The 26,314-nt window shown below is 40.5% G+C and overlaps 1 long non-coding RNA gene and 1 pseudogene across 1 annotated transcript in view; one reads left to right on the forward strand and one right to left on the reverse strand.

Annotated features, from left to right (window-relative positions):
- Nucleotides 1–19,267, forward strand: part of LOC141410835 (uncharacterized) — a 234,845-nt gene extending 215,578 nt beyond the window's left edge. The window contains exons 2-3 of the long non-coding RNA XR_012435596.1: nucleotides 17,822–17,890; nucleotides 18,584–19,267. This is a non-coding gene — a long non-coding RNA (uncharacterized lncRNA). The remainder of the gene's footprint in view (nucleotides 1–17,821; nucleotides 17,891–18,583) is intronic.
- Nucleotides 2,422–2,939, reverse strand: LOC109697644 (small nuclear ribonucleoprotein Sm D1 pseudogene; annotated as a pseudogene).
- Nucleotides 19,268–26,314: the final 7,047 nt, after the last annotated feature.

Genomic DNA, 26,314 nt, shown 5'->3' on the forward strand with positions numbered 1-26,314 from the left:
GGCTTCTTTACTATCACCTGTCATTGACTTTGTACTTTTTTAAAAAACTGCAATGCATCTTTTTCTTCTAATGGGAATGCATTAGATCTTTTGAATCTGAGGACTTATGCCTCTTGCCATTTCAAGAACGTGTTCATTCATTATCTTTCCAAATATTGCCTTTGCCTCATTTTTCCTTTCCTTTCTTTCTGGGACCTTGCTAAAAAAAATGTTATAAATGCTAACAATATCCTAATTTCTATTATCTTTCCTTTCCCCCCCACCTTTATATCTTTCTATATTACATAGAATAGTTTCCTCAGCTCTACCTTCCAGTTCTGGATTTTCTCCTCAGCTGTGTTGAGTCTGCTCACAAACATACCCACTAAGTTTTAAAATATAAATAAATGTATTTTATTACTAGATATCTATTTTATTCTTTTCTAGATATCTAGGTCAATTTTATAGCTCCCCATAGAGTCTTAATTCTTTAATAAGCATGAAGTTAACATGTCTGGTATCATAGATGTCAATCTGTTTGGGACTTTTGTTCTTATTCTTCTCGCAGTGCCTTGATTTGGTGCTAGTTAGTTTTAATACCAAGTTGGTCATTTTCTTTGGCAGATTGTTTGTGGGAATATTTTGAGTCCTAGGATAAAAATAAAGATGAAGATGAATTCTTCCAAAAACCCAGTGATGATTTTTCTTTGTTTCTTCCAAATACCTGAGGGAACTATGTCTGGCACCATTTTAAACTAAATTTATAGTCTGAGGTCTCTTGGACCACACAAGTGATATGAATTTGAGCTATAAATCTATACAAAGACTGTTTTATGATTGCAACTTCTCAGAGAAGATGTATTGCTTTTGTTCTTCTTAATATCAAGGCATGCTTCCTTGGAGCCTCTGCAGATATGAGAGGGGAGGTGAGCTAAATTCTGATTCATTTCCAGTAAGTGTATAGTCACTTGGGGTCCCAAATTATTGGATGGGAAATGTCTTTACAGACCTCATTGTAGCTTGAGCTAATGCTTTGTTTTGTTCTGAATTCCTATGATTCCAGGAGGCTATGAAAATGAAATTCAAGTTTATTGGTTTAGAAAATGTGTCTATGACAAAAGCATCTTCAGTCCTCTGCTTGCTACTTATAGTGTCTTTTCCACTTTATTTTTGATTGACAATATTTTACTATTTTGTCATATCATAAATGTTTTTAACATGACAGTTATATATTTAATGCAGTATTTTTAGTTTCAGAAGTATAATTAGTTCCTCTAAATTCCAAGCCACCAATAATATTTGAAACAGAAATCCCCATTTTTGACTATATTAAACAGCATATTGCTTGATCCAATGTAGACTTGATACATCTCCTATTTTGTTATTGACAATTACAGGGTCACCTCACATTTTATTTGTCTGTGTCATCATTCCACTTGTACCGTAAACTGCCTAAAACAACTCAGCTGTGACATGCATGGCCCCTGAACAGAGATGAAGTCCATATTATTGTTGCCTGCAATAAATTGGTTGATTGACTAAATAGGGTGCAGTTTCTTCATTTAAGGAATATTCTTTTTTCTATCCATATGGAACCACCAACCCATTGCAGTAAGTCACACTATTTCAGTTTTTTTCCCCCTCAGTACCATAACTAGCTCTACTCCTGGATGTCACCAGGGGCTTGCACTGAAGAGACAGAGGGGATTGGTAAGTGCATAAGCACACTACCTGGGTGTGTGTGTGAAACGATAATGGCAGAGAGGGCTCGTTTTCTCCTAGTATCTGTTCTGCTTTCCTTCTGTTACCACAGGGATTTTAGCTGAATACTGGCTTCCTACAATAATAAAAACATACTGTAGTCTCCTTTGTAGCAAAACATGACATTATTATTCTGGAGGAAGGAATGGAAGTAGAACCATCCTGATCTTACCATATTAGACAACTGTCACGTACCCACTGACCCTTCCTATTTTTTCCTCTAACTTGCTGCTAGATGGCCACAATTCCATCTCAGAGCACCAGTGAGAATCATAAACACAGAAAGCCAGAGTAGAAAACTGGAAAGAGGACTTGGAGAAGCATCACTGCTCAAATGTCTTTCTGGAATTGTTTACCTCCAAACTTTTGCCTGAAAGACAAATACATGCCTAGGCTTGTTGAAGAAACCGTTATTTGTGCTTTCAATTATTCATGTGTGAACAATGTACTAACTAATCTAGTGACTAAACTAATTCCAGAAATTGTGCAGCCAGAGAGTTTGTATATGAATGTTTAGGATCAATGATATAACCTTTAGACAAATTTCATCAAGGGTTTTTGTCAATTCTTAGAGAGGTGGGATTGGATGGGAAATAGGATAAATTTACTGTACAATATCTGTTTTATATGCTTAAATGCATAATAAACTTCATAGTTTTCTTTTTTTTTTTTGGTCCCACATTTATGTTTATTTAAAAACTGACAAACAAACAAAGCCTGTGCAAAAAATATCCCAAATCACTTATCACACTGAAACAGTGACCTTGAGAGACGTTATTGCCTAGGACCCCCTCTTCCTCTGCCACGGCTGTGTCCTCTTCCTTTACCTCTACCTCGGCCTCTTCCTGCAACAGCTTCCCTTTTCTTAGATTTCACCTTAGGTTCAACATCCACAAATAATGTATCCAGAGGTAAGCTGTCTGGTAGGGTGAAATATCAAATGTTATTTCCTCAAATACTTAATGTTTCCAGTTGTACAGGTTCTCTGTTCTTCAGGGTCATTTTCACAGCTTTAAGGTGCGTATTCATGCTGACATCTACACCTGTGATTGTTCCATGGACCTGTGTTCCATTCTTCAATGCAATGGTTACAGTTTCATGACTCAATTTCATCAAAAATCTCAGGAGCTTCATCCTAGCAGCGCCATCACCCTCTTAGGTCCGACTGTACACAAAATCCAACAATCAAGGACCAAGCAACCGAATAGGGGTATGAATGGCTGGAAACACCTACTCCCCATAGTTTTCAATGTATGTTTTGAGTGCCATTATTCTGTAATTTCTTTTTAATGTCTTCTCCAGGTTAACTACTTCCCTTGTATTTTACTGATAGTTGCATGGAATATGTGATACCCTAAACGAGCATTGCCAGTCTTGGTTGTGCTTATGTCCTATGCAATAGGTTGCTCTGGGACCTTAAGGCAGTTGTGTAAATAAATATAACATGCTAGATGTTGCTAGATGTGTGTGGGTTTCTATCCACATGCACAAACTTCCCTTTTGAAAATAAAACAAACTGAACAGAGTCACTTTTGTGGTGTTGATCTTTTTCTGTTATTCCATCAAAATATGTATAGGATTGTCACTTCTGTACCTTTGAGTAATTTTATGAAAGTAAGAAGGAAAATGTAAAGGTTTTAGTGAATCTTTCATTAACAAATCATTACCATGTAACCCAGCTATCCCAGGGCTTAGAACTGATTAGCATCGCAACTCATCCTATAAGATGGCAATATCTTGTCATCTTGCCATCATATTGATTCCAAGAAAAGATAACCTGAACATGTTCACTTATAAACATACAAACAAAAGTCCTAAATTGCCAGGCATGGTGCTACACACCTGTAATGCCAGGACTTGGGAGCCTGAGGCATGAGGATTGGAAGTTTGAGGCCAGCCTGGGCTAAATAGTGACACCCTGTTGCAAAATAAATAAACAAGTAAACAAACAAACATATAAATAAATAATTCTAAGTCATAGTGTTAGGACACGGAATCCTATTCCCCCGAGAGACAGAGAGCCAGGCGTGAATGCAATCAACAAAGCAGAGTTTATTGGGCTGGCTAGCCAGGGTCGAGCTCCCACACGGACACGCAGGACCGGTTAGGAAAACACGACCCTGAGCCTCTTTAGGGGAAATCTTATATAGACCGCGGTGGCATGCATATTTTCGTTATCAACATTGGGCAAGCAGGCAGAGCACATCTTGCGCGTACCTCACATCTTGCACGTACTTCACATCTTGCATGTACCCCCCGCTCACATTCCCCACATTCTATATGCCCTAACTGAGCCCTGCCGCATTGCTTATCTTATCTACATGGGATGTTTGGTACTGGTTTCTCCAACAAGGGGGTTGGGGCCCGCTGAGACCTCCTATTCCTTTCATTCCCCCCTTTTCTTACGGCCTAAATTGAGGAATCATTCTCAAGGGGATGAAGAGCCTGATATTGTTGGCGGAGGACCAGAATTTGGATAGTATTAATTCGACTTTTGACAAAAGTCTTAAGTCGGTTTAGAACCCAGGGTCCTATGGTAACAAGTAATAGGATGATTATTATTGGCCCTGCCAATGCAGATAAAAGGGTAGCCAACCATGGGGACTGGTTAAACCAAGACTCGAACCAGCTTTCCCCGGCCTCTCTTTCTCGTTTTCTTTGTGTGTACTGGCCCTTCTCCTCCAGTGATCTATATAACTGGAGGATGCAGAACCCGCCCTTTTCTGAAGACCCCAAGTGTCTCATAGATCTCCTGGAGTCCATCATGCATACACACCGTCCCACTTGGGATGACTGTCATCAGCTGCTCAATACTCTTTTTACGACAGAGGAACGAGAGCGCATCCTCAACGAAGCGAGGAAGAACGTCTTGGGGGATAATGGGAGACCCACAACTCTCCAACCGGCCATAGACGAGGCTTTTCCCCTACGCTGCCCTGATTGGGATTTCGGGACCGCAGAAGGTAGGGAGCGTCTTCGGATCTACCGCCAGACTCTTATGGCCGGTCTCCGAGCGGCCGCCAGAAGGCCCACCAATTTTGCAAAAGTGAAAGCAGTCGTTCAAAGGGAAAACGAAAGCCCAGCCGGTTTCTTAGAGCGCCTCTATGAGGCATACCGTCAGTACACCCCTATTGACCCTGAGGCGGACCTCCACCGGTCTGCTGTGGTACTCTCATTCATTAATCAGGCAGCTCCAGACATTAGGAGAAAACTCAATAAACAGGAAAACTTAGGGGAGATGACTATAAGGGAAATGCTGCAGGTAGCGGAAAAGGTCTTTACCGCTAGGGAAACTCCAGAAGAAAGGGAGGAAAGACAGAGAAAGGAAGACAGGGAGGCCCAGGAGAAATTGAGAAAGGAGGACCGGGAGTTCCAGGCTAAGGAAAACCGAAAGCAACAGAGAGAAATGGCTCGTATTTTCCTAGCGGGTGTCCGGGACCAACCCAGGGGAGGGGGCCACGCCAGGACCCCGGATAAGGAACACTGTTTTTACTGTAAGGAAACGGGGCATTGGAAGAGAGAATGTCCTAAGTTAAAGGGAAGAAGAGGGTTTGAAAGGAGGCCGGGGGAAAACAGGGAAAGGGAACAAGCAGTAGAGCAGGCCAGAGTCCTCCTAGCCAGAGAAGAGGACTGAAGGAGACGGGGCTCAGACCCCCTCCCCGAGTCCTGGGTAACAATGCATGTGGAGGGGAAGCCGATGGGGTTCATGGTGGATACCAGTGCCCAATATTTGGTTTTAAACAAGGCACATGGACCTTTGAACAAGGCACGAACAAGTGTTGTTCAGGGGGCCACCGGTACGCAGTTATGTACATGGACTACCAAAAGAAAGGTGAACTTAGGAAAACACCAGGTCACACACTCCTTCTTGGTCGTCCCTGAGAGCCCCGCTCCCCTGCTCGGACGGGACCTACTCACCAAAATAGGGGCCCATATCCATTTTGAACCAGATGGAATAATTGTGACTGATCGAGAAGGGAGCCCGATTCATGTCTTGTCCCTATCATTGGCTGACGAGCATCGTCTGTTTGAGAGTCAACAGGAACCAGGAGGGAACATGACTCATTGGGTAAAAAGATTTCCCACGGCCTGGGCAGAGACTGCGGGAACCGGCCTCGCCAAACACCTCCCGCCCGTAGTTATACAATTGAAGGCTTCCGCTCTCCCCATTCGGGTGAAACAGTATCCTATGCCTGAGGAGGCCCGAAGAGGCATAGCTCTTCATATCCACAGGCTAATAAAGGAAGGAGTACTGCGGCCTTGTCAGTCTGCCTGGAATACTCCTCTGCTCCCCGTCCGAAAGCCGGGAAGCGGGGACTATAGGCCCGTGCAAGACCTACGAAAGGTAAACGAGTGCACGGAGGACATTCATCCCACCGTTCCAAATCCCTATACCTTGCTCAGCCACCTACCCCCCTCGCAAGTATGGTATACAACCCTTGATTTGAAAGATGCTTTCTTCAGCATTCCATTGTCAGAAATTAGTCAGCCGCTATTTGCTTTCGAATGGCAAGAAGATGGGGGCCAATCTGGACAGCTCACTTGGACCAGACTGCCGCAAGGATTTAAAAACTCTCCCACCCTGTTTAATGAGGCCCTGAGCCAGGACCTGGAACCTTTTCATCGGAGCCACCCACGAGTCACTCTATTACAGTATGTTGATGACTTACTGTTAGCGGCAGAAACCCGAGAGGAATGCATCAAGGCTACTGAACACCTGCTAACGGAATTAGGTGAGCTGGGGTATCGGGCAAGTGCCAAGAAAACTCACATCTGTAAAAGGTCAGTGACATATTTGGGTTATCGGATTGCAGATGGGGCAAGATGGCTGACTGATGCCATGAAACAGACTATTCTGGCTATCCCATCCCCGACATCCACTAGGGGGGTGAGAGAATTCCTGGGCTCCGCGGGGTTCTGTAGACTCTGGATTCCAGGATTTGCGGAAATAGCCAGACCCCTATATGAGGCCACCAAAGAAGCTCCAGATTGGAGTTGGGGAGAGAGAGAACAACAGGCCTTTGATCAGCTAAAAGACGCTCTTTTGCAGGCCCCTGCCTTAGCCTTGCCAGATCCTACAAGACCATTCACTCTGTTTGTAGATGAGAAAAAGGGGGTAGCCAAAGGAGTCTTGACCCAACAGCTAGGTCCCTGGAAGAGACCAGTGGCATACTTTTCCAAGAAATTAGACGCAGTAATGGCAGGATGGCACCCCTGCCTCCGCATCATAGCGGCCATTGCCGTGCTGGTGAGAGAAGCCGATAAACTAACCTTTGGACAGGCCCTCTGGGTAACGGCCCCTCACCCGGTGGAGGGAATCCTTAAACAACCCCCTGGGAAATGGATGACGAATGCCAGGCTCACCCACTACCAGGGGCTCTTGTTGGATTCCCCTCGGATCACATTCGCAGATCCCGTAATCCTGAACCCTGCCACCTTGTTGCCTAACCCGGAACTGCAGACACCTGTCCATAACTGCAAAGAATTCCTCTCCGAAGTTACACAGGTACGGGCTGACCTAAAGGATACCCCCCTGTCCGGCTGCAAATTAAACTGGTACACGGATGGAAGCAGTTTTTTCCAAGATGGAGCCCGAAGGGCAGGGGCAGCTGTAGTCGACCAAGAAGGAAATACGGTATGGAGCAGCGCCCTCCCACCTGGAACATCAGCCCAAAAAGCAGAATTAATTGCCTTGGCAGAGGCCCTGGAGAGGGCAAAAAGAAAGCGAGTCAATATCTACACCGATAGCCGCTATGCTTTCGGTACCATCCATGTCCACGGGGCCATCTATCGCGAAAGAGGATTCCGCACAGCAGAAGGAAAACATCTAAAGAACCTAGCCGAAGTCCAGCGTCTATTAATGGCAGTGGAAAAACCGAAGGCAGTGGCAGTGATGTATGTCCCAGGCTACCAGTCTGCCAAGACGCCGGAAGCTGTCAGTAACAACAGAGCAGATCAAGAAGCAAAGAGAGTAGCAATGGTGAGTCCTCCCATGGAGACAGGGCAACCTTCCACGGTTGCGGCGATAGACGTGCCGGTCCCAGAGCTCCCTCCGCTACCCCCCCCCCCGACCAGAATACTCCACAGAGGATTTCACTTGGATGAGAGCCCACTCCCCCTTTAGAGAAGGGGAAGACGGATGGAAAAGTGACTTGGAAAGCAAGTTAATTCTGCCTGAAAAACTCGGACGATTCCTGTTGGCTAACTTACATAAGTCCACCCATTTGGGGCGGAGAAAATTACTAGACTTGTTGACATCTGCGCAGCTCCGATTTCCGAACCAGACCATAGCAGTCCGCCAAATTGTGGAAGATTGTGCCAGCTGCACAATCATGAAACCAGGACGAAGGGAGGGGCACCATACAGGTACTCGGGAACGGGGGCTCCGGGAAGAAGTTGGGAAGTGGATTTTACTGAGGTAAAACCGGGAAAGTTTGGGTACAAATATTTGCTGGTATTCATAGATACCTTTTCAGGCTGGGTGGAGGCTTTTCCTACAAAGAAGGAGACGAGTCAGGTAGTGGCAAAGGCTTTGCTAGAGGAAATCATACCCAGATATGGGGTGCCCGAGGCAATTGGGTCAGATAACGGTCCGGCTTTTGTTAGTAAAGTCCTGCAGGGACTAGCCCAGACTATGGGGGCCAATTGGAAGCTACATTGTGAATATAACCCCCAGAGCTCAGGGCAAGTAGAAAGGATGAATAGGACACTAAAGGAGACTTTAGCCAAATTGGCCCTGGAGACTGGCGGTGATTGGGTGACGCTCCTTCCCTTGGCCATCTTCCGAGTCCGGAACTCCCCCTATGTCCATGGGCTAACTCCCTTTGAGATCCTGTATGGGGCTCCACCCCCCATCATTCAGAGGACCTTAAGCCCAGAACTAGGTGATCTGGCCCCAAATTACCTGACCATGTTGCAGGCTTTAGCTAAAGTACAACAACGGATTTGGCCCTTAATTCAAGCATACCACGCTGTTAAGAGGGACCCGGCTCCGGAACATGGCATAGTCCCGGGTGACATGGTATGGGTTAAAAGGCATCAGTCCAAAACCCTAGAGCCTAGATGGAAAGGACCTTATGTTGTACTGTTTACTACCCCTACCGCCCTCAAGGTTGACGGGATTGCAGCATGGGTACACCATTCCCATGTAAGACGGGCTCACCTTCCGGAGAAAAAACAGGAAAATTGGTCCGCACGGAAGCATCCAACAAACCCACTCAAGCTCCGGCTGATACGGGATGCTCCGAAAAACGAGAACACTCCAGATGCTCCGCAGCCCTCCTAGAATGGGATTATCACCTGGGTCCACTACACCCACATCAGACCGGCAGATCCGGTAGCTATGAAGAAAGGCTTCCTGCCAAGAAGAAGGGTGTCCCACCACAAGGAAAATTTTTTCAAACTCAAACTTCATACTGGACCTCGGTAACTTTATTCCTTTTTCTAACCCTGTCCACCACTTGCTGGGGGCATACAAATCCACATCAACCTTTTAACCTGACCTGGATGATTGTAGATGTATCCACAGGAGACATTCTTAACCAGACCTCCAAGGTGACCCCTCCCAGCACCTGGTTCCCAGAATTATACTTTGACTTAAGGGCCTTATTCACTGGCAGGGGACAATGGGATTTGCGCCAAAGTTACTTCTATGTCTGCCCCGCTCCCCAACCCAACCACAGAAAAAAATGTGGAGGAATCGCAGACTATTATTGTAAGTCATGGGGTTGTGAGAGCTCAGGGGATATATGGTGGCCACCCCCCAAACAGGGGGACCTTATTCAATTAAGTAGAGTCTCTCAATCTGGCATTACATACCACCAACCTAGACCTATAAATAAGGGATGCCCAACTCCCCCCAATTGTAATCCCATTATGATAAATTTCACTGATTTAGGAAAAAAGGCAACGAATTGGGAATTGGGTAAATCCTGGGGAGTCAGACTCTACAAAACAAATCACCCAGGAGCCCTTTTTACTTTGCGGCGTGTGCAACAACCAGTCTCTACTCTAACAATAGGCCCTAATAAGGTACTTAGGCCACCCTATGTAAAGCCACCTCCCTGACCTTCCACAGCTCATCACCTTCCCTCAACCATAGCCCGGGCTAATGTTACAACTCCAAGACCATCAGAAACCAGCCCTCCCCTGGTGAGGCCCAGTCTCATGACCGGATCTAAAGACCCCCTCTGGGAGCTAGTGGGTGCTGCCTTCCTGACGTTAAACCACACCAACCCTAACATGACTAACTCCTGTTGGTTATGTTATGATGTGAGGCCCCCATTCTATGAGGCAATAGGGCTAAACACCACTCACGATACCTCATCTGAGGAAAACCCTACTCAATGTTCCTGGGGAGACCATAAGAGAGGTCTGACCATACAGCAGGTAAGCGGCCAAGAAACCTGCTTAGGAAAAGTGCCAAAGAACAGACGGGACTTATGTACTGTTATTAACGCCAGTTCTACCTGGGAAAATGCTATTAAATGGGTAATTCCAAAGGACAATGGGTGGTGGCTATGCTCGCGGTCTGGACTCACCCCGTGCCTATCAACTAAGGTGTTTAACAGCTCTAAAGAATTCTGTGTTATAGTGACTGTGCTGCCCCGCATCCTCTATCATTCGGAAGAGAGTCTATATTCATACTGGAATACAAAAATGGTTGAAAAAAGGAAAAAGAGAGAACCTATTTCCACAGTAACTATTGCTACCCTACTCAGCCTAGGGTTAGCGGGAGCAGGAACCGGCATAGCTTCTTTGGCCACCCAGCAGAAAGGGATGTCTTCGCTGCGTGCAGCCATGGACGAAGATATAGAGAGAATAGAAACCTCCATTAGCCACCTAGAAAAATCCCTCACTTCCCTGTCTGAGGTAGTACTTCAAAACCGACGAGGTCTGGACTTGTTGTTCCTCCAAAAGGGGGGACTATGTGTTGCTCTAGGGGAAGAATGTTGTTTTTACGCTGACCATACCGGAGTTGTTCGTGACTCCATGTCTAAACTTCGAAAGAGCCTGGAACAAAGAAAACGAGAAAGAGAGGCCGGGGAAAGCTGGTTCGAGTCTTGGTTTAACCAGTCCCCATGGTTGGCTACCCTTTTATCTGCATTGGCAGGGCCAATAATAATCATCCTATTACTTGTTACCATAGGACCCTGGATTCTAAACCGACTTAAGACTTTTGTCAAAAGTCGAATTAATACTATCCAACTTCTGGTCCTCCGCCAACAATATCAGGCTCTTCATCCCCTTGAGAATGATTCCTCAATTTAGGCCGTAAGAAAAGGGGGGAATGAAAGGAATAGGAGGTCTCAGCGGGCCCCAACCCCCTTGTTGGAGAAACCAATACCAAACATCCCATGTAGATAAGATAAGCAATGCGGCAGGGCTCAGTTAGGGCATATAGAATGTGGGGAATGTGAGCGGGGGGTACATGCAAGATGTGAAGTACGTGCAAGATGTGAGGTACGCGCAAGATGTGCTCTGCCTGCTTGCCCAATGTTGATAACGAAAATATGCATGCCACCGCGGTCTATATAAGATTTCCCCTAAAGAGGCTCAGGGTCGTGTTTTCCTAACCGGTCCTGCGTGTCCGTGTGGGAGCTCGACCCTGGCTAGCCAGCCCAATAAACTCTGCTTTGTTGATTGCATTCATGCCTGGCTCTCTGTCTCTCGGGGGAATAGGATTCTGGGTCCTAACAATAGCAAATCAAAATAGTAGTGTATAAATCACCACGCATCATGACAAAGTATTTTTCCCCCCTAGGTTTGCAAGAATAATTTAACATCAAGAAGACTACTAGTGAAATCTATTTTACTAATGAATTAAAAGGGCTAGGGGTTGATAGCACAATAGATATGAAAAATCCTGATTCCTGATAAAATCTCTCAGAAAGACAGAAAATCTCTTAATGAAATACAATGTATTTATGATAGACCTTAAGCATGAGTCATATTAAATGGTGGAATATTTCAAATATTCACATTATGCCCAAGCACAAGGCATAGAAATATTCGAGTGTAGAAATACTCACTACAACAAGTAGTACTCTACATTCCATGAGAAGTCTTTCTTAAATCAATAAATTCTAAAAAATGTTGCAAATATAAATGACATAAATTACATAAAGCATATATTTTAGTGCATTGCATTATTATGATAATTTATACATTTATATTACACATATGTTGTTCAAATATTTTATAAGATTTTATGTTATATGCCATATTAGTATAATAATATTACATAAGTATACTTACATTATGCATATATTCACCTGTTATACTGGTAATATAAATAAGATTATACACATATATTATCAATGATATAAAAACCAATTGGGACTGTAATGTAGTTCAGAAATAGATTCATGTACATATATGAAATTAACTTAAAGAAAGATGGCATTTCAGTTTGTTTGAGGAATCCTTTATAAACAAGGCAGACAACCTGTAAGAAGGGGAAAAAAAAAAACAACTAAAGGATTTGACTCAAAAACCAATTCAGCCAACAAAATGTTCGGTACACTAAATATAAATTTAAAAGACAAACAGTGCCCAGAAATAAAATGTGTATATATGTACAAGAAAAAGTATCATTTATATATAAAACCTGCATACAAGTCAATAAAAATTAAACCAATAAAGAAAAAACCCAAGGAATATAAAATACAAATAAATTCATAAACATTTAAAATTATACTAATGGCACTATGAAGATTGAGGAAGAACAATTCATTTTCTTCTAACTTTAAGAGAAGTGAAAACAATTGATAATATACAGGTTGGTGGATTTGTGTGGAAATGGTAACTTTGAATACACCATGGGAATTCAAATTGCTTAAGACTCTATGGAAGACCTTTCTAGTATTTATTGAACTTTTAAAATGAGCTTAATTCATGAACCAAATCTCTATTTCTGTGTAAATAGGTATAGACTTAGGTACTAGGATATTTATGGCAGAAAAATTTATAATCAAATATAACTGAGATTAGCCTAAATGCAAATCAATAATGAAATTGCTAAATGATAGCTTTATATATTAGTTAAAAAGAAGTAGGGAATATCTATAAGATATATTTTTAAGGGGAGAAAAATTACATTTCAGAACCATGTGTGCAGTATAATTTTCTTTAAGAAAAATTATTTATTTACATATATATGTATTTTTGTGTACAAAGGCATACACCGAAGCATGGGCAAAATTTACATTGACTCCTTTTTGGGAAGGGTCTATGAAAGAGAAAGATAGATGAGGGCAGAAAGAATGTGTACTTGATAACCTCTATGCTATTGTATTATTTGAACAAAAAATTATGAACTTATGTGAGAGTTCCTTTCTTTCTAGTTTGGGGATATTCTGTGTAAAATGTTCTGTTTGTGGGCAGTACATATAGCATGCAATGTAGCCTTTTCCAAGGGGAAGTCTGATTGGTCATTAGGAATTAAGTACATATGTAAAATAGGTTTACGGGAATAAAAACAGTAAAAAGTGTTAGCTATTTTTATTAAAATGAATGTGCTTTTATTATTTGTGCACAATGGTTTTGCTCACAATATGTTCTAACAATGCTATTTACAATGCTATTTACAATGCATTGTAAATACTATTCTCTTTGTGAAAAATTGGGGTAACATACCATTGCATTTTGATTTGTGTCTTTTCAGAGAATCTTAAAGAGTTTAAAAATCAAGAGAAGAAAAAAAAAAGAGGCTCTGAATATTAGTAGAGAAGCTGTTCCTAAAGTGTTTCATATTCTGCTAGCTCCAAAAATCCTCTTAAGGAACAACTGCCCTTTATTTCCTAGAGGCTGCATTTTCGCTGGGTTAGGAACAGGCTGCAGAGAGGCCTATTCAAGGAACCTCTCAACTTACTTGTCACTGGAATTCCTATTATGTTTTTACTAGAAGGTAGAAACAGATGTTTGTCACATGAATGGGAATGATGGCTCTTGTTTTCTGACACCATTAATTAATGTCCCAGAAAGTTAAGGCTTCCACTTGAGAGAAAATGCAAATTTAAGTTGGGGAATAATAATACCCAGTGAAGCTGTTGAGACCTTTCCAATTTACAATGAAAAAGAGGTAAAGGACTTTTTAAAAGGTATTGTGATATCCCCTGAAGGAACCTGTTCTACGTCATTTGATGTTAGAGGAAGGCAAAGCATTTCTTCTTATTGGTTGGAGCAGCACAGTGATGAAACAGTGCATGGATTACATTTTCACTAGTCACTCTCCATAGATTAAACTGCATTTCAACTCCAGTTATGAAACCTGACTTCCCCTTTTGGGACTCAATTTTTAAGAGTCCAAAGTCACAGAGTCCAGCATGTAGTGTATCCAGCAATGCTTTGGGAGTTAAGATTTGTATGGTGGTTTGCAGATAGAGACTAAATGAAGAAGCTGTTGACTCAGGAAGCCCTAAATTTTAAACCAGATGTTGGAACTTGAGCGTCTATGTGAGGGGCACCCTGACTTTTACTGTAAAATCCTGAAGTAGAAGGAAGGCCACCCAGGACAAGAGAACTTAGTATTTGCTTCACTGTGGGAGCTTCAATAGCAACTTCTTGGCTCTCAGCAGAGGCCCTTACACCACAACCTATCCTCCTTTCAGTTTTTGTTTTTAAATTTCTTTTATTCATATGTGCATACAATGCTTGGGTCATTTCTCCCCCCTGCCCCTGCCCCCTCCCTCTCTCCCCCTTTCAGTTTGAAGAGAGGCCTTCTCAGAGACAGTGGGTAAGCACCTTGAGGAAATCCCTGGATAGAAACAAGATGGCGGAGAGGAAGATGTTAATTCAGTAACACTGCTCAGAGACCCAGGAGCAACAGAGGGAAATTTGGGGGTCGAATGTGGTTAGAGAGCTATGTTTCTGGAAGGGTTCAAATATACAATTTTAAGGCAAAATCAGTCAACTTTAAGATGAAATTGAATTACATAAATTTAGATGTAAATACGCATGACATAGATCCTATACCTTGCCAAATGCTTCTTCATGGAGAACACAGGGCATCTAAGTATTTATCTGCACTTCTGTATGGGTATGTTGATTGTTAGGAAGTGTGACCTGGCTTGCGTCAGGTGTACGTTTGGGTTCAGATTGCATTTGGCATCTCTTTTGATCATCTTTGCTTTTCATTAATGGACACCGAGACATGGTTAAGCAGTATGTAAGAAAGCCTCTTCTTGCATTTTAATTTTAAAGGTAAGTGTTTGAACCTAATTATTTAGCTAACTCAATGAGTTGAGTATGCTTTCATTGAATTCTTGTGCTATGCCAAGTACTGTGTTAGGGGCAGAATTGTGAATAAAATAATGATGTTTCCTGTCATCATGGAGTCTTCAGTCTGGTGGAATTTACTTTAATATTATAATTCTGATCAGAATTTTTTAGATAGCTCTTTATGTTTTGTATAAAATGAATATGTAGTGTTAATGCAAAATACAGGAAAAGATAAAAGATTTCAGGATAGATGAAACCTATCTCTTAATCTTATCTCTTGGAGATAACCATTGCAAAAGTTTTGTTATATTGCTTTAAAAAAATGTATTGAGGGTATAGAGACCTGTGCATTGAGCCCTAGATATCTTTGTTTGTGAATCTGTTTGTTCACTATCGGTCCATCTGTCTATACCTCATCACACATACCATATACACATACATATGTGCACATACGCACAACTATTTTGTTAAATGAATAAAATTTAAAGACTACAGAGAATATTCTTGGCTATCCCATGTCCTTATGTACATTTTCAATTATAATAGTATATTTCTTTTTGAAAAATAATATTCATCTTCAGATCCTGAAGGTCTAGTAGTTTAAATCAAAATTTCAACTTCCCTCCCAAATTCAAGCCTCTCCCTCTCACTCAGTCCATTTCTGACCCACTTTAACTTAAGAACCTGGAATGAAGAAGAGAGCATGATCTTACCCTATTCTTGGACTCCCCTAGATTCAAACAAGATTGGTGAGATCATAGGAAAAGGGACAAAGTCTTAGATGGTTGACACCATCTAAGATAGTTAGATGATAATTTAGTTCTCTCTCAAATAATATCATTTCTTGTATTAGCCATGTTCTCTATTTTGGAAGGTGTCATTTTTTAATACTGATTGGAAAGAATTTCTAGTTCTTTACTACCACCCTGTACTTGCAGAGTAGTATATGATGTGTGTGTACAGATAGATGGAAACACACACACACACACACACACACATGCACACACACACTTACTCGACAGTGCTTCCTAATACAGACATCTCTCAGGCTGACTTCTTAAGATGTCTTTCCTCTGCACCTGAAATGCCTCATCAGAACACCTGACTGCCCCCTATTGTTTCCTTTGGGTGGGCGTACATCTGTGGTAACACTTACTCCTAGAAATCTTGCATGTCCTTGCTTTGCTAGATGGTTGAAGTACAAACCATGCCATATGACTGTCCTTACTACTCAAGTGACTCCAGCCCATTGTTTGCTTCATTTTTCTGATTGAGAAGAAGGCTCTAATCTCTCCAAATACCAAGAGAGACACACATCAAGCTCTGTCAAGACCTTTCACTTTATTTCAGACCCATGGCATCCATGAGCCTATCACTTTACACACACACACACACACACACACACACACACACACACACACACACACACACACATGGCTGGGACTTGTCACTGATGTCTTGTGAACAGCTTGCACCTTCTCTGGATGTGTCTTTTGGGAGCATTAGAGGGAAGGCTGGAATATTGGGGGGAGGGGCAGGGAGAAATGCTTTCAGACTCCCTTGAAGGTTGACTGTTCTTTTCTCTTTATGATATTTTGTAATTAACTTTTGAACTTCAGACTTCACTTAAGTAGGTTAGAGGTGGTTAGTGGGGGTGGATAGTTGCTGGACCAGTTCTGCTTTCTTCATTGAATCCTTCATGGGTAGGTCTAGTACCTTGTGTTTTAGAATGTGCGGTTATTTATAACCCATTGTTCTTAGTCTTGGCGCTTTGGCCAAAATTTTAAGACAACAGGAAGAGTCCTATTCAAATTTTTGCTTCATATATATATATATATATATATATATATATATATATATTCAAACACATACAAAAATGTTTTCACATTTATGATGAGGTACTTATTTTTATTCTGCATTTTTTTATTGTACTGGGGTACATTATGACAATTACAAAAGTTCTTACAATATATCCTCCCTCCCCCCATTCCTGGGGTAGAGCACCTGTTTTGCAAGAGTGAGACCCTAAGTTCGAACTATTGAGTCCCACAAAAAGTATGTATATAAAATTTATATGGGAAGAACAAAATAACTATGAAGTATACTTTTTAACCCTTTTTTACTCATAGTTATATGCATTTAATCATAATGATAAACTTTTGGAACTGTAATATTGAGTTACATATTATTTCATTACATGAAAGTGTTGTAATTTATTTACCTTTTCATTTGGTGTTATAGTTTGGATCTTAAATGTCTACCAAATGTGCATGTACTGAAGGTTTGGTCCATGCTGATGGTAGTACTGGGAGGTGGTCAAAACTTCAGGGGAGTGGCATAGTAGAAGGACATTAGATCACTGGAGGAGTGCCCTTAAAGGGGATCCTAGAACCCTGTTCCTTTTTCTCCCTCTTTCTGCCTCTTAGTTGCCATAAGGTGAGCAGTCCTCCTCTGCCATACATTCCTGCTGTGATGTTTTACCTTGCCACAGGCCTAAAGCCACGGGTGGGCCCAAACAACCATGGACTGAAACCTCTGAAACCATGAGCCAAAAATAAGTATTTCTCCCTTTAAGTTGCCAGGCGTAGTGGCATGTGCTCACAGCCCCCGCTACTTAGGAGGCTGAAGCAGGAGGATCATTTATGTACATAAGTTTGAGACCAGCCTGGTGACATAGTGAGACCTGTCTCTTAAAAAAAAAAAGAAAGAAATGAGGTCACAGTACTGTCAATACCCAAATCTCACTAGTCATGGAACACTAGTCTTCTGCAAAGTTGTCTCTACTATTCCTGCCTTCTCCAACATTTCTGACTTTGGAGTACTAATTCACTTTTGCTGCCCACTCATCTTTTGGTAACAGCTCTCTGGACACTGCATTGAAATGAGATGACCTGAGAAGCCATTCCCCTCCAGGGATGCTGGTGAGCAGGTGCAGTATCAGTTGCCATCACCACTAGTACCTAGAACCACTAGTATTCTGCTAGCTAGGAGACTGGAAGCTCATCCAGCTTGTTTTACCAAATTCTTCTGTCCTTAGCATACTTCCAGAAGCCCCATGGTTCTTCCCTGAAATCTGGGTTTTGCATTATTTGCCTCTACCTCGCATAGTCTGAGAGTTCTGTCTGTATGTATACAGCCCAATCAACCACATTCCAAATCTCCTCCTTCCCAGGAGGTGCCTCAGCTCTGTTGTAATTCATCAGAAGATTCAGGGCGGGGATGGGGGTGGATTGACAAAGGCAGCACTTGTATACATACATTTATACACACCTGCTTATAATTGGTTACACTCACCAATTTATAATTATGAATTAATTTTTATAACATACATATTTATGCCATTTGTTTTTCTCTGGGTGTGTTTATTAAGAAATATTTCATTAAATAGTTTTTTAAAAAATCTATCTGCATGAGTATATGGCTATTTTAGAGGTATGACCACAGATCCTTTGATACTCTTTCACTCAAAAGGTAGAACTGAATTGTCCTCCCCTCAAATATGGGCTAGACTTAGTGACTTGCTCACTAAGTAGATGTCACTTAGTGGGATGGGATGTCACTTCTAATGTTAGATTATAAAAGTCTGCCCTCCCATCTTAAATGCTGTCTCTCTTCTCTCTAGGGAAAACAAGACTGAGTAGTCTCACGGAGAAGTCTCCACTGTGAAAAAATTCTTCTGAACTTGGAAGAGAATCCTGAAGCCTCAGTCATGTCTCCAGAGACTATGGCCTGACTAACAGCTTGGCTGTAACTTCCTGGGAGACATTGAACCATAAACACCCAGCCAAGCTCCTCCTAGATCCCTGACACAAAGCAGATGAAAAAGAAGTCATGTTTGCTGCTTTAACCTGGTCAGCTTTGAAGAAATTTGTCATACAGTAGTAAACAACGAATACAGGATAGATAAATGATTGACATGTAAGCTATAAATTTAAAATAAATTTCAGATTTTCGTCTCACCACTCCACTGGTAACATGTTTTGCACCTCAGAATATTACAAATATGTTTTTATTTCATTAAATTTATCCCATAACATTATTTAAAAGTGATTACCAGTATTTTGTGGGAAAAAAAATATAATGATTGTCACTGGACCTCAATGTCATTTTGGATACTTAATCAATTTCTAATTATTGTTCATAATTAATAATACTGTGGTTTACATCAATAATTGTATAGCTGATTCTTAGATGTAAACGAAAGAAACTCTTCAACTTTTTCTTACTGAATTAAACAAAAAAAGCGCTCTATTAAGAAGGTATTTGATCTAAAATTAACCTCAAAAAAGTAATAAACCCTGAAAAATAAAACAAAAGATATTAAGAAATGGAAAACCAATATATTGCATAGTTCTCTGGAGTCTAAACAATTGTGGAAGACATCAAAATAGTGTCATAGAATTGATCTAGTTAAGAAAAATAAGGATAGATAAGACACCTAAAAAACTAGCTAGCATTTGTTGCCCTTAATGCAGAGAAACTAAAGCAGATACCTTAAAGCAACTGAGGCCAATAGGAAAAGGGGACCAGGAACTAGAGAAAAGGTTAGATTAAAAAGAATTAACCTAGAAGGTAACACCCACGCACAGGAAATCAATGTGAGTCAATGCCCTGTATAGCTATCCTTATCTCAACCAGCAAAACCCCTTGTTCCTTCCTATTATTGCTTATACTCTCTCTACAACAAAATTAGAGATAAGGGCAAAATAGTTTCTGCTGGGTATTGAGGGGGGGAGCGGGAGGGGGTGGAGTGGGTGGTAAGGGAGGGGGTGGGGGCAGGGGGGAGAAATAAACCAAGCCTTGTATGCACATATGAATAATAAAAGAAAAATGAAAAAAAAAAAAAAAAAGAAAAATAAACATATCTAAAATCCTTAATTGTAGATCCCACACCACTAACACCCAGTGTTCTTGCTACTGCTACTGCCACAATTGCCTGAGAACTACATCTTCAGCCACCATGATTGCCAAAGGGGATTCCCTTGGTCCCTGTTCCTTTCACATACTGCTGCCTGCCTGAGTCTGAGGTTGATGACTGTGACTGGCTGGGTATTTGTCACAGACCTATGACCTGAGAAGCGGGAGGGAAAAGAGAGACCTTGGCAGCTTTCATTTCTGTACTGGGAGATAGATTGTCTCTTACTGAAAATGAGGTTTAGATATTGAGAAGTGAAAAAAAAAAAAAGTGCCAAATGTCCATCAAACTCCATGTTGGCACATACTACATCAACTTTTCTTCCAGTAACTTAAAAAAAGCTGCCCTCAAGTTAATGCAACTAACCTGCATGTATCCAACCAAAATGCCTTCACCCCCTTCTCCATGGGGAAGAACACAAATTTCAATCATTGCTGCATCCTGGCAATCCATTTTTCTTCCTCCTCATTTATAATCTATTTTAATCTTTCCCATGGGTCAAATTGAAAAGTTGTTTGGCACCACCATGCCCTGTACAAAATAGTAGGAGAAGGAATAAGATAAAAGAGAGAAGCTGACAAATTATATACACACAGGAAAAAGAGAAAACACAAAACATTGTTACTGTAACTGTTCATGATACTGAAGTTGGTAATTATGATTTTTCTCTTTCACTACTTATTTCACCTATTTAAAAAAAATTCAGCTGAGAGTTCAACTGTTCAAGATATTTTACTTTATGAAGCCTGCTGAGCCCTCTTTACTTATTTATTTTATTGTTTTATTATTCATATGTGCATACAAGGCTTGGGTCATTTCTCCCCCCTGCCCCCACCCCCTCCCTTATTACCCACTCCGCCCCCTCCTTCTCCCCCCCACCCCCTCAATACCCAGCAGAAACTATTTTGCCCTTATCTCTAATTTTGTTGAAGAGAGAGTATAAGCAATAATGGGAAGGAACATGTGTTTTTGCTGGTTGAGATAAGGATAGCTATACAGGGAGTTGACTCACATTAACTTCCTGTGCATGTGTGTTACCTTCTAGGTTAATTCTTTTTGATCTAACCTTTTCTCTAGTTCCTGGTCCCCTTCTCCTATTGGCCTCAGTTGCTTTTAAGGTATCTGCTTTAGTTTCTCTGCGTTAAGGGCAACAAATGCTAGCTAGTTTTTTAGGTGTCTTACCTAGCCTCACCCCTCCCTTGTGTGCTCTCGCTTTTATCATGTGCTCATAGTCCAATCCCCTTGTTGTGTTTGCCCTTGATCTAATGTCCACATATGAGGGAGAACATACGATTTTTGGTCTTTTGGGCCAGGCTAACCTCACTTAGAATGATGTTCTCCAATTCCATCCATTTACCAGCGAATGATAACATTTTGTTCTTCTTCATGGCTGCATAAAATTCCATTGTGTATAGATACCACATTTTCTTGATCCATTCGTCAGTAGTGGGGCATCTTGGCTGTTTCCATAACTTGGCTATTGTGAATAGTGCTGCAATAAACATGGGTGTGCAGGTGCCTCTGGAGTAACCTGTGTCACAGTCTTTTGGGTACATCCCCAAGAGTGGTATTGCTGGATCAATGTTTAGATTTTTAAGTCTGCTGAGCCCTCTTGATGAAGCTAAGCCTTTTGCTGACTTTGCTCTGTCAATGTGCTGTTGTCTCCCAATTAATTTTATCAATGAACAAGTCAATACCAGGAAGCACCCCAGGACATTCTTGAGTTCCATCGATATTTCTTACTTTCCTAATTGTATAGTCGTAATTATAATTCCTTCTGACAGAATCAATCTAAAAAAACAACACTATGATCCTTTTTATCCCTTGTTTACTTAGTGACATGAAGAATCTGAATTGGCTAGGTGTCATTGTAATTTACCATTTAATGGTTCCATTGTTGTATCTCTGATATAAGCATTCCTACTTTGGTTTCCAAGACAACCAAACCAAAGCACCAAGAGTTTCCTGGGTTGAAGGCTAAATTTTGTGAATGTGTATATTTTGTATTGGACCTTCTGAAATCCCAGATTTCCATTCTGCCTCCCTCGCCCAGTCAACTGATGATAGGCAGTGATTCATGCTATCTTAGACAAGAATAGAGGAAGGGGTAGTAATGTAACTCAAAAACTTAGTTGTGCCTTTAGAACCTAATAAAGTCTAGTTCTCTATATCTATTTCCATTTGATGATGGACAATTTTGTGCCACATCTGACTTCATAGATAGGTGGATTAATATATCAGATTTAAAACATGGAGGCCATTGGTCACATATTTTAGTTGTAATCAGGTACCAGAGCTAGGTCAGAATCTGTTATTCAGAATGAGCACAGATACTTGGGAAAATGTTAATGGCTTTGTCTACAAGTTACAAGTCTTTGTGCTGTGATGCTACTATTGGAACTGGCTGTCAGTTTAGTGACTGGAATATCATTGGATGTCCTGAGTTTCATGTCCTGAGTTTCATTTACTGTCAGTTTAGTGACTGGAATATCATTGGATGTCCTGAGTTTCATGTCCTGAGTTTCATTTACTGGAGCTGCTGCCAAAACAGTAATACAAAAGAGACTTCTTTTTCTCTGGACCTTTCTTGACACTGGCACCCTGTGTTAGATCTCAGAAATGCTCAGATGGCATACTCAAAAGTGTTTATATTCTGTCTCCTAAAACTAAAATGGTCTAGGTGGTGTGCCCATTATAGTGAATACAAAATACTGAACCTTATCATTCATTCACTTTGTATGGACTAGCCCAAACAAATGACAAGGACATTCTTTCCATTCTGCAGCTCTGCAGATACTCATTTAATCATTGTATCTTCATATGGAGTGGGGGAGAGAGAGAGAGAGATCAATCATATCTCTTCTTATAAGGACACTAATCTTGTTCATGAGGGGTTGACTCTCATGACCTAATTACCTCCCTAAATTGTCACCTCCAAATGCCATCACATAGCTTAGATAGAAATACCTTTTAGAAAAGTTAACATTAGGCTTCTATATTTTCATGGTTTTTAATCTCTGATCTGGCACATGTAAATTTTACCCAGGTACATTTCATCAAGGATTTCTACTATTCCTATTCTTCATAGCCTTTAAGTATGTTATAATAGAATGGACCAGAATAATGTCTGTAAGATGGCAAGACAACCCATTTCTCCAAAGGGAATCCAGCTTATCTCTTATCAAGACTCATAAGATGTGGAATTTCCCAAATATATTAAGTCTCAGGAGAGTGACACATGTGGATTACAGTGATGAGTGACTTCAGTTAAGTCTGAATTTACCATTGGGGAATTAACAACTCAAAGCACTTATGGTTTAAATAAAGCTGAGAAGTACAAGTGCATTTGGTACCAGGCTCTAAAAGAAGAGGCTACTAATTAATGCATCATTTAAATACAAAACTCAGCATACTTCTTGTCACTTCTACCATGCTTCTACCTTAATGATAAGGTGTGTTTCCAGGCTTGGAGTTTATTTTGTTCTCCTGTGGGAGATTCTGAATGCTTTCTTCATAGACAGATTCAAACTTTCTGGAAAATATTCAGCTTCCAAAGTCATTTGTCCATGGGAAGACTTGCATAAATGGGTTTCCACCAGAGTAGGAAAAAGATATCCTGTACACTGAACCTATTGCAGTTTGGATTCTTCACAATGACAGAAAGGGGCATTTCCAGTGTAGTGAATTTCTTGCTCATGCAAACATGGGAAAATGTTACCAGATTTATCAGCCTGTCTATCTTTTATTCAAAATCCCCTGCTTACATTTTCCTGCTCAGATAACAAGTCCTCAATCCTTTTTCTGGTTTGTCTAACATAGTCATTTGGAGTTTTACTGTCTTTCTTTGTACACATTTCCCTTGCTGAAGGCATTCCAAGGATAATTACATAAGCATAGTTTTGAAAGATTAACAAAAACCACTCGGTGGATGCCATATTTAAAACATTTTTTAACTCAGTTGTCTTAGTTTGGACAACTATAACAGAATACCAAAGACTAGAAAGCTTCACCAACAAACATTTATTTCTCATAGTTCTGGAGGCTGAGGAGTCTAATAGAAAGCAGCGGGCTGCTACAGTATGTAGTAAGAACATTCTTTCCATTCTTCTGGTCCACAAACCATCAATTGTTCATTGTGTTCTCACATGGGGGAAGGGAGAAAGGGGGAAGAGAGAGAGAAAGAGAAAGAGAGAGAGAAGAAGGAGAAGTAGTAGGAGGAGGGTAAGGGATAGGAGAAAAGGGAAAGAGAAAGGAGGGAAGGGAGAAGGGAAGAGGAAAGAAGAGAAGAGAGGAGGAGAGGAGAGCAGAAGAGGGAACTGGAGGGGAGGGGAGGGGAAGGGAGAGGGATCATATCTCTTCTTGAAAGGACACTTATGAGTTGGCTCTCATACCCAATTAGCTCTCAAAGTTAGCACCTTTAAATATCATCACATTGGAATTAGATTTCAACATATGAGTTTTGGGTCCCACACAAATATTCAGTCATAGACCTACTGACAGCACTGTCAGGATACAACTGAGGTGTTTCAAGTTTGAAGACTATCTGATGGGTAAGTGCCTGCACAAGCCCATGACTACTTCAGAGTGAATTCTTACAAGTCAAATTGCTGGGTTTAAGTTGGTACATATTTATAAGACATTGCAGCAAACTTGTTCCCAAGAACAGATGAATAAATTGATAGCTCTACTAATGGTATGCTAAGAGTCTATTTCTTTATGCCTTTGCTAACCTTACATATTACAAATAAGCAATCCTTGCCAATTTGTGAGGCAAAAGATATCATTGTCATATTTTTTAAACGTATACTTCATTAATATGAAAACGCATATTTTTATGTTCCTTATAATAATTTTTATCTTTTTAAAATTGATATTTTTGTTTTGGGTTGTTTTTATAGATTTCTAAAAACTCTTTACTATCAAGAATATGAAGCACTCACTTGTTTATGTTTAAAATATTTTCTTTACTTTTAAATAAGGCTCTAGTTAAGAAAAATATATTTTAAGAATATGTATAATAAATATGCCATTCTTTTCCTTAATATTTTTTCCTGGATAGGTTGATGGCATGACTAGAAATCTTCATGTATGCCAAACTTGTGTAAATATTCCCATTTTAAAATAACATTATTGTCCTGTAAGTCTTTTTCCAATGTTTTCTGTGTCGTGGGGTATAACTGAGAGTAGCAGTTCAATTCCACCACAAAGGTAAGCTGGCTGTCCTGACTATGTTTATTAACTTTCTTGACTGGTGTGAAGTACCATTTTATTTCATTCTGAATTTTTATGCATGTTAGTAATTGGCCTGTTTGTAGACATACTTCCTTGTTTGATCTGATTTTATAGCTCTACATTGCTTTTATTATTATAGATTTAAAAATTACATTTCATATATTATATTCAGTATTTAATTTGACTTTGTTACTTGGTTAGAGAGAACATATTGTTTTTGAACAACGCTACTTTCTAAAATGATTCAACTTGTCAAAACTAATCTGGAGTTTTATTCCTAGGATATTGCTGTAAAGTGGTTTTGAATTGGTATTATATTACTATTTTCAATAAGTATTTATGGCATTTTTATTCATCTCTATAATTATATGAGCAATAGTTATTTAGTTTTAACTATGCTTAACTGGTTTCAGTGCTCTCTCTCTCTCTCTCTTGCTCCAATAATTGTCATAGTCTACATTCTAGATAATAGTCTATACTATTTCAATTTCTTTCTCAGTGAATTCAAATTAGACTTAGAATATTGTCGAAAGATCCATCAGTAATATCCTTTATTATCTCCCACACAGACATACTAAACACAAACATGTATAGAGACATATGTCTAAAGCTCTATTCTATTGCTAGTATACAAATTTGTATCTTAGGTATAGATTTTCACAGAGATATAGAATTTTTTTCTTTAAAAAGTATCTGTTAATGTTACATTTTAATATAATTCTTTTCTTTTCTTTTTGGAAGTTGAACTCAGTCTTGCACTTGCCAGGCAGGCACTCTCCACTGAGCCATGCCCCCAGTTCTTCTAGCTTTACTTTTGAGATAGGGTCTCACACTTTTGCCCAGCCTGCCTGAACTGCTATTCTGCAGTCCCTGCATAGCTGGGATGACCCATGGTGTACCACCGTGCCCAACTACTGGTTGAGATGCAGTTTCACTATCTTTTTCCCCAAGGTTGGCCTTGAACCAAGACCCTTCCAATCTCTGCCTCTGGAGTAGCAGAGATTAGCGATATGAGTCACCATGCCAGACCTATAAAATTCCTGATTTTGGTTCATTATTCCTAATGGCATCAACATACCATTTACTTAGTGCTAGAGGAATATGTTTTGATATTTGATCTATTTCCTATTTCCTATGTTAGGTTATTGTTTTTTATATTCACGTAAAATGACCATTTTGATACATACCCAATTATTAATTATTCCA

Source organism: Castor canadensis, chromosome 9 (genome assembly GCF_047511655.1).
Source record: "Castor canadensis chromosome 9, mCasCan1.hap1v2, whole genome shotgun sequence".
Lineage (NCBI taxonomy): Eukaryota > Metazoa > Chordata > Mammalia > Rodentia > Castoridae > Castor > Castor canadensis.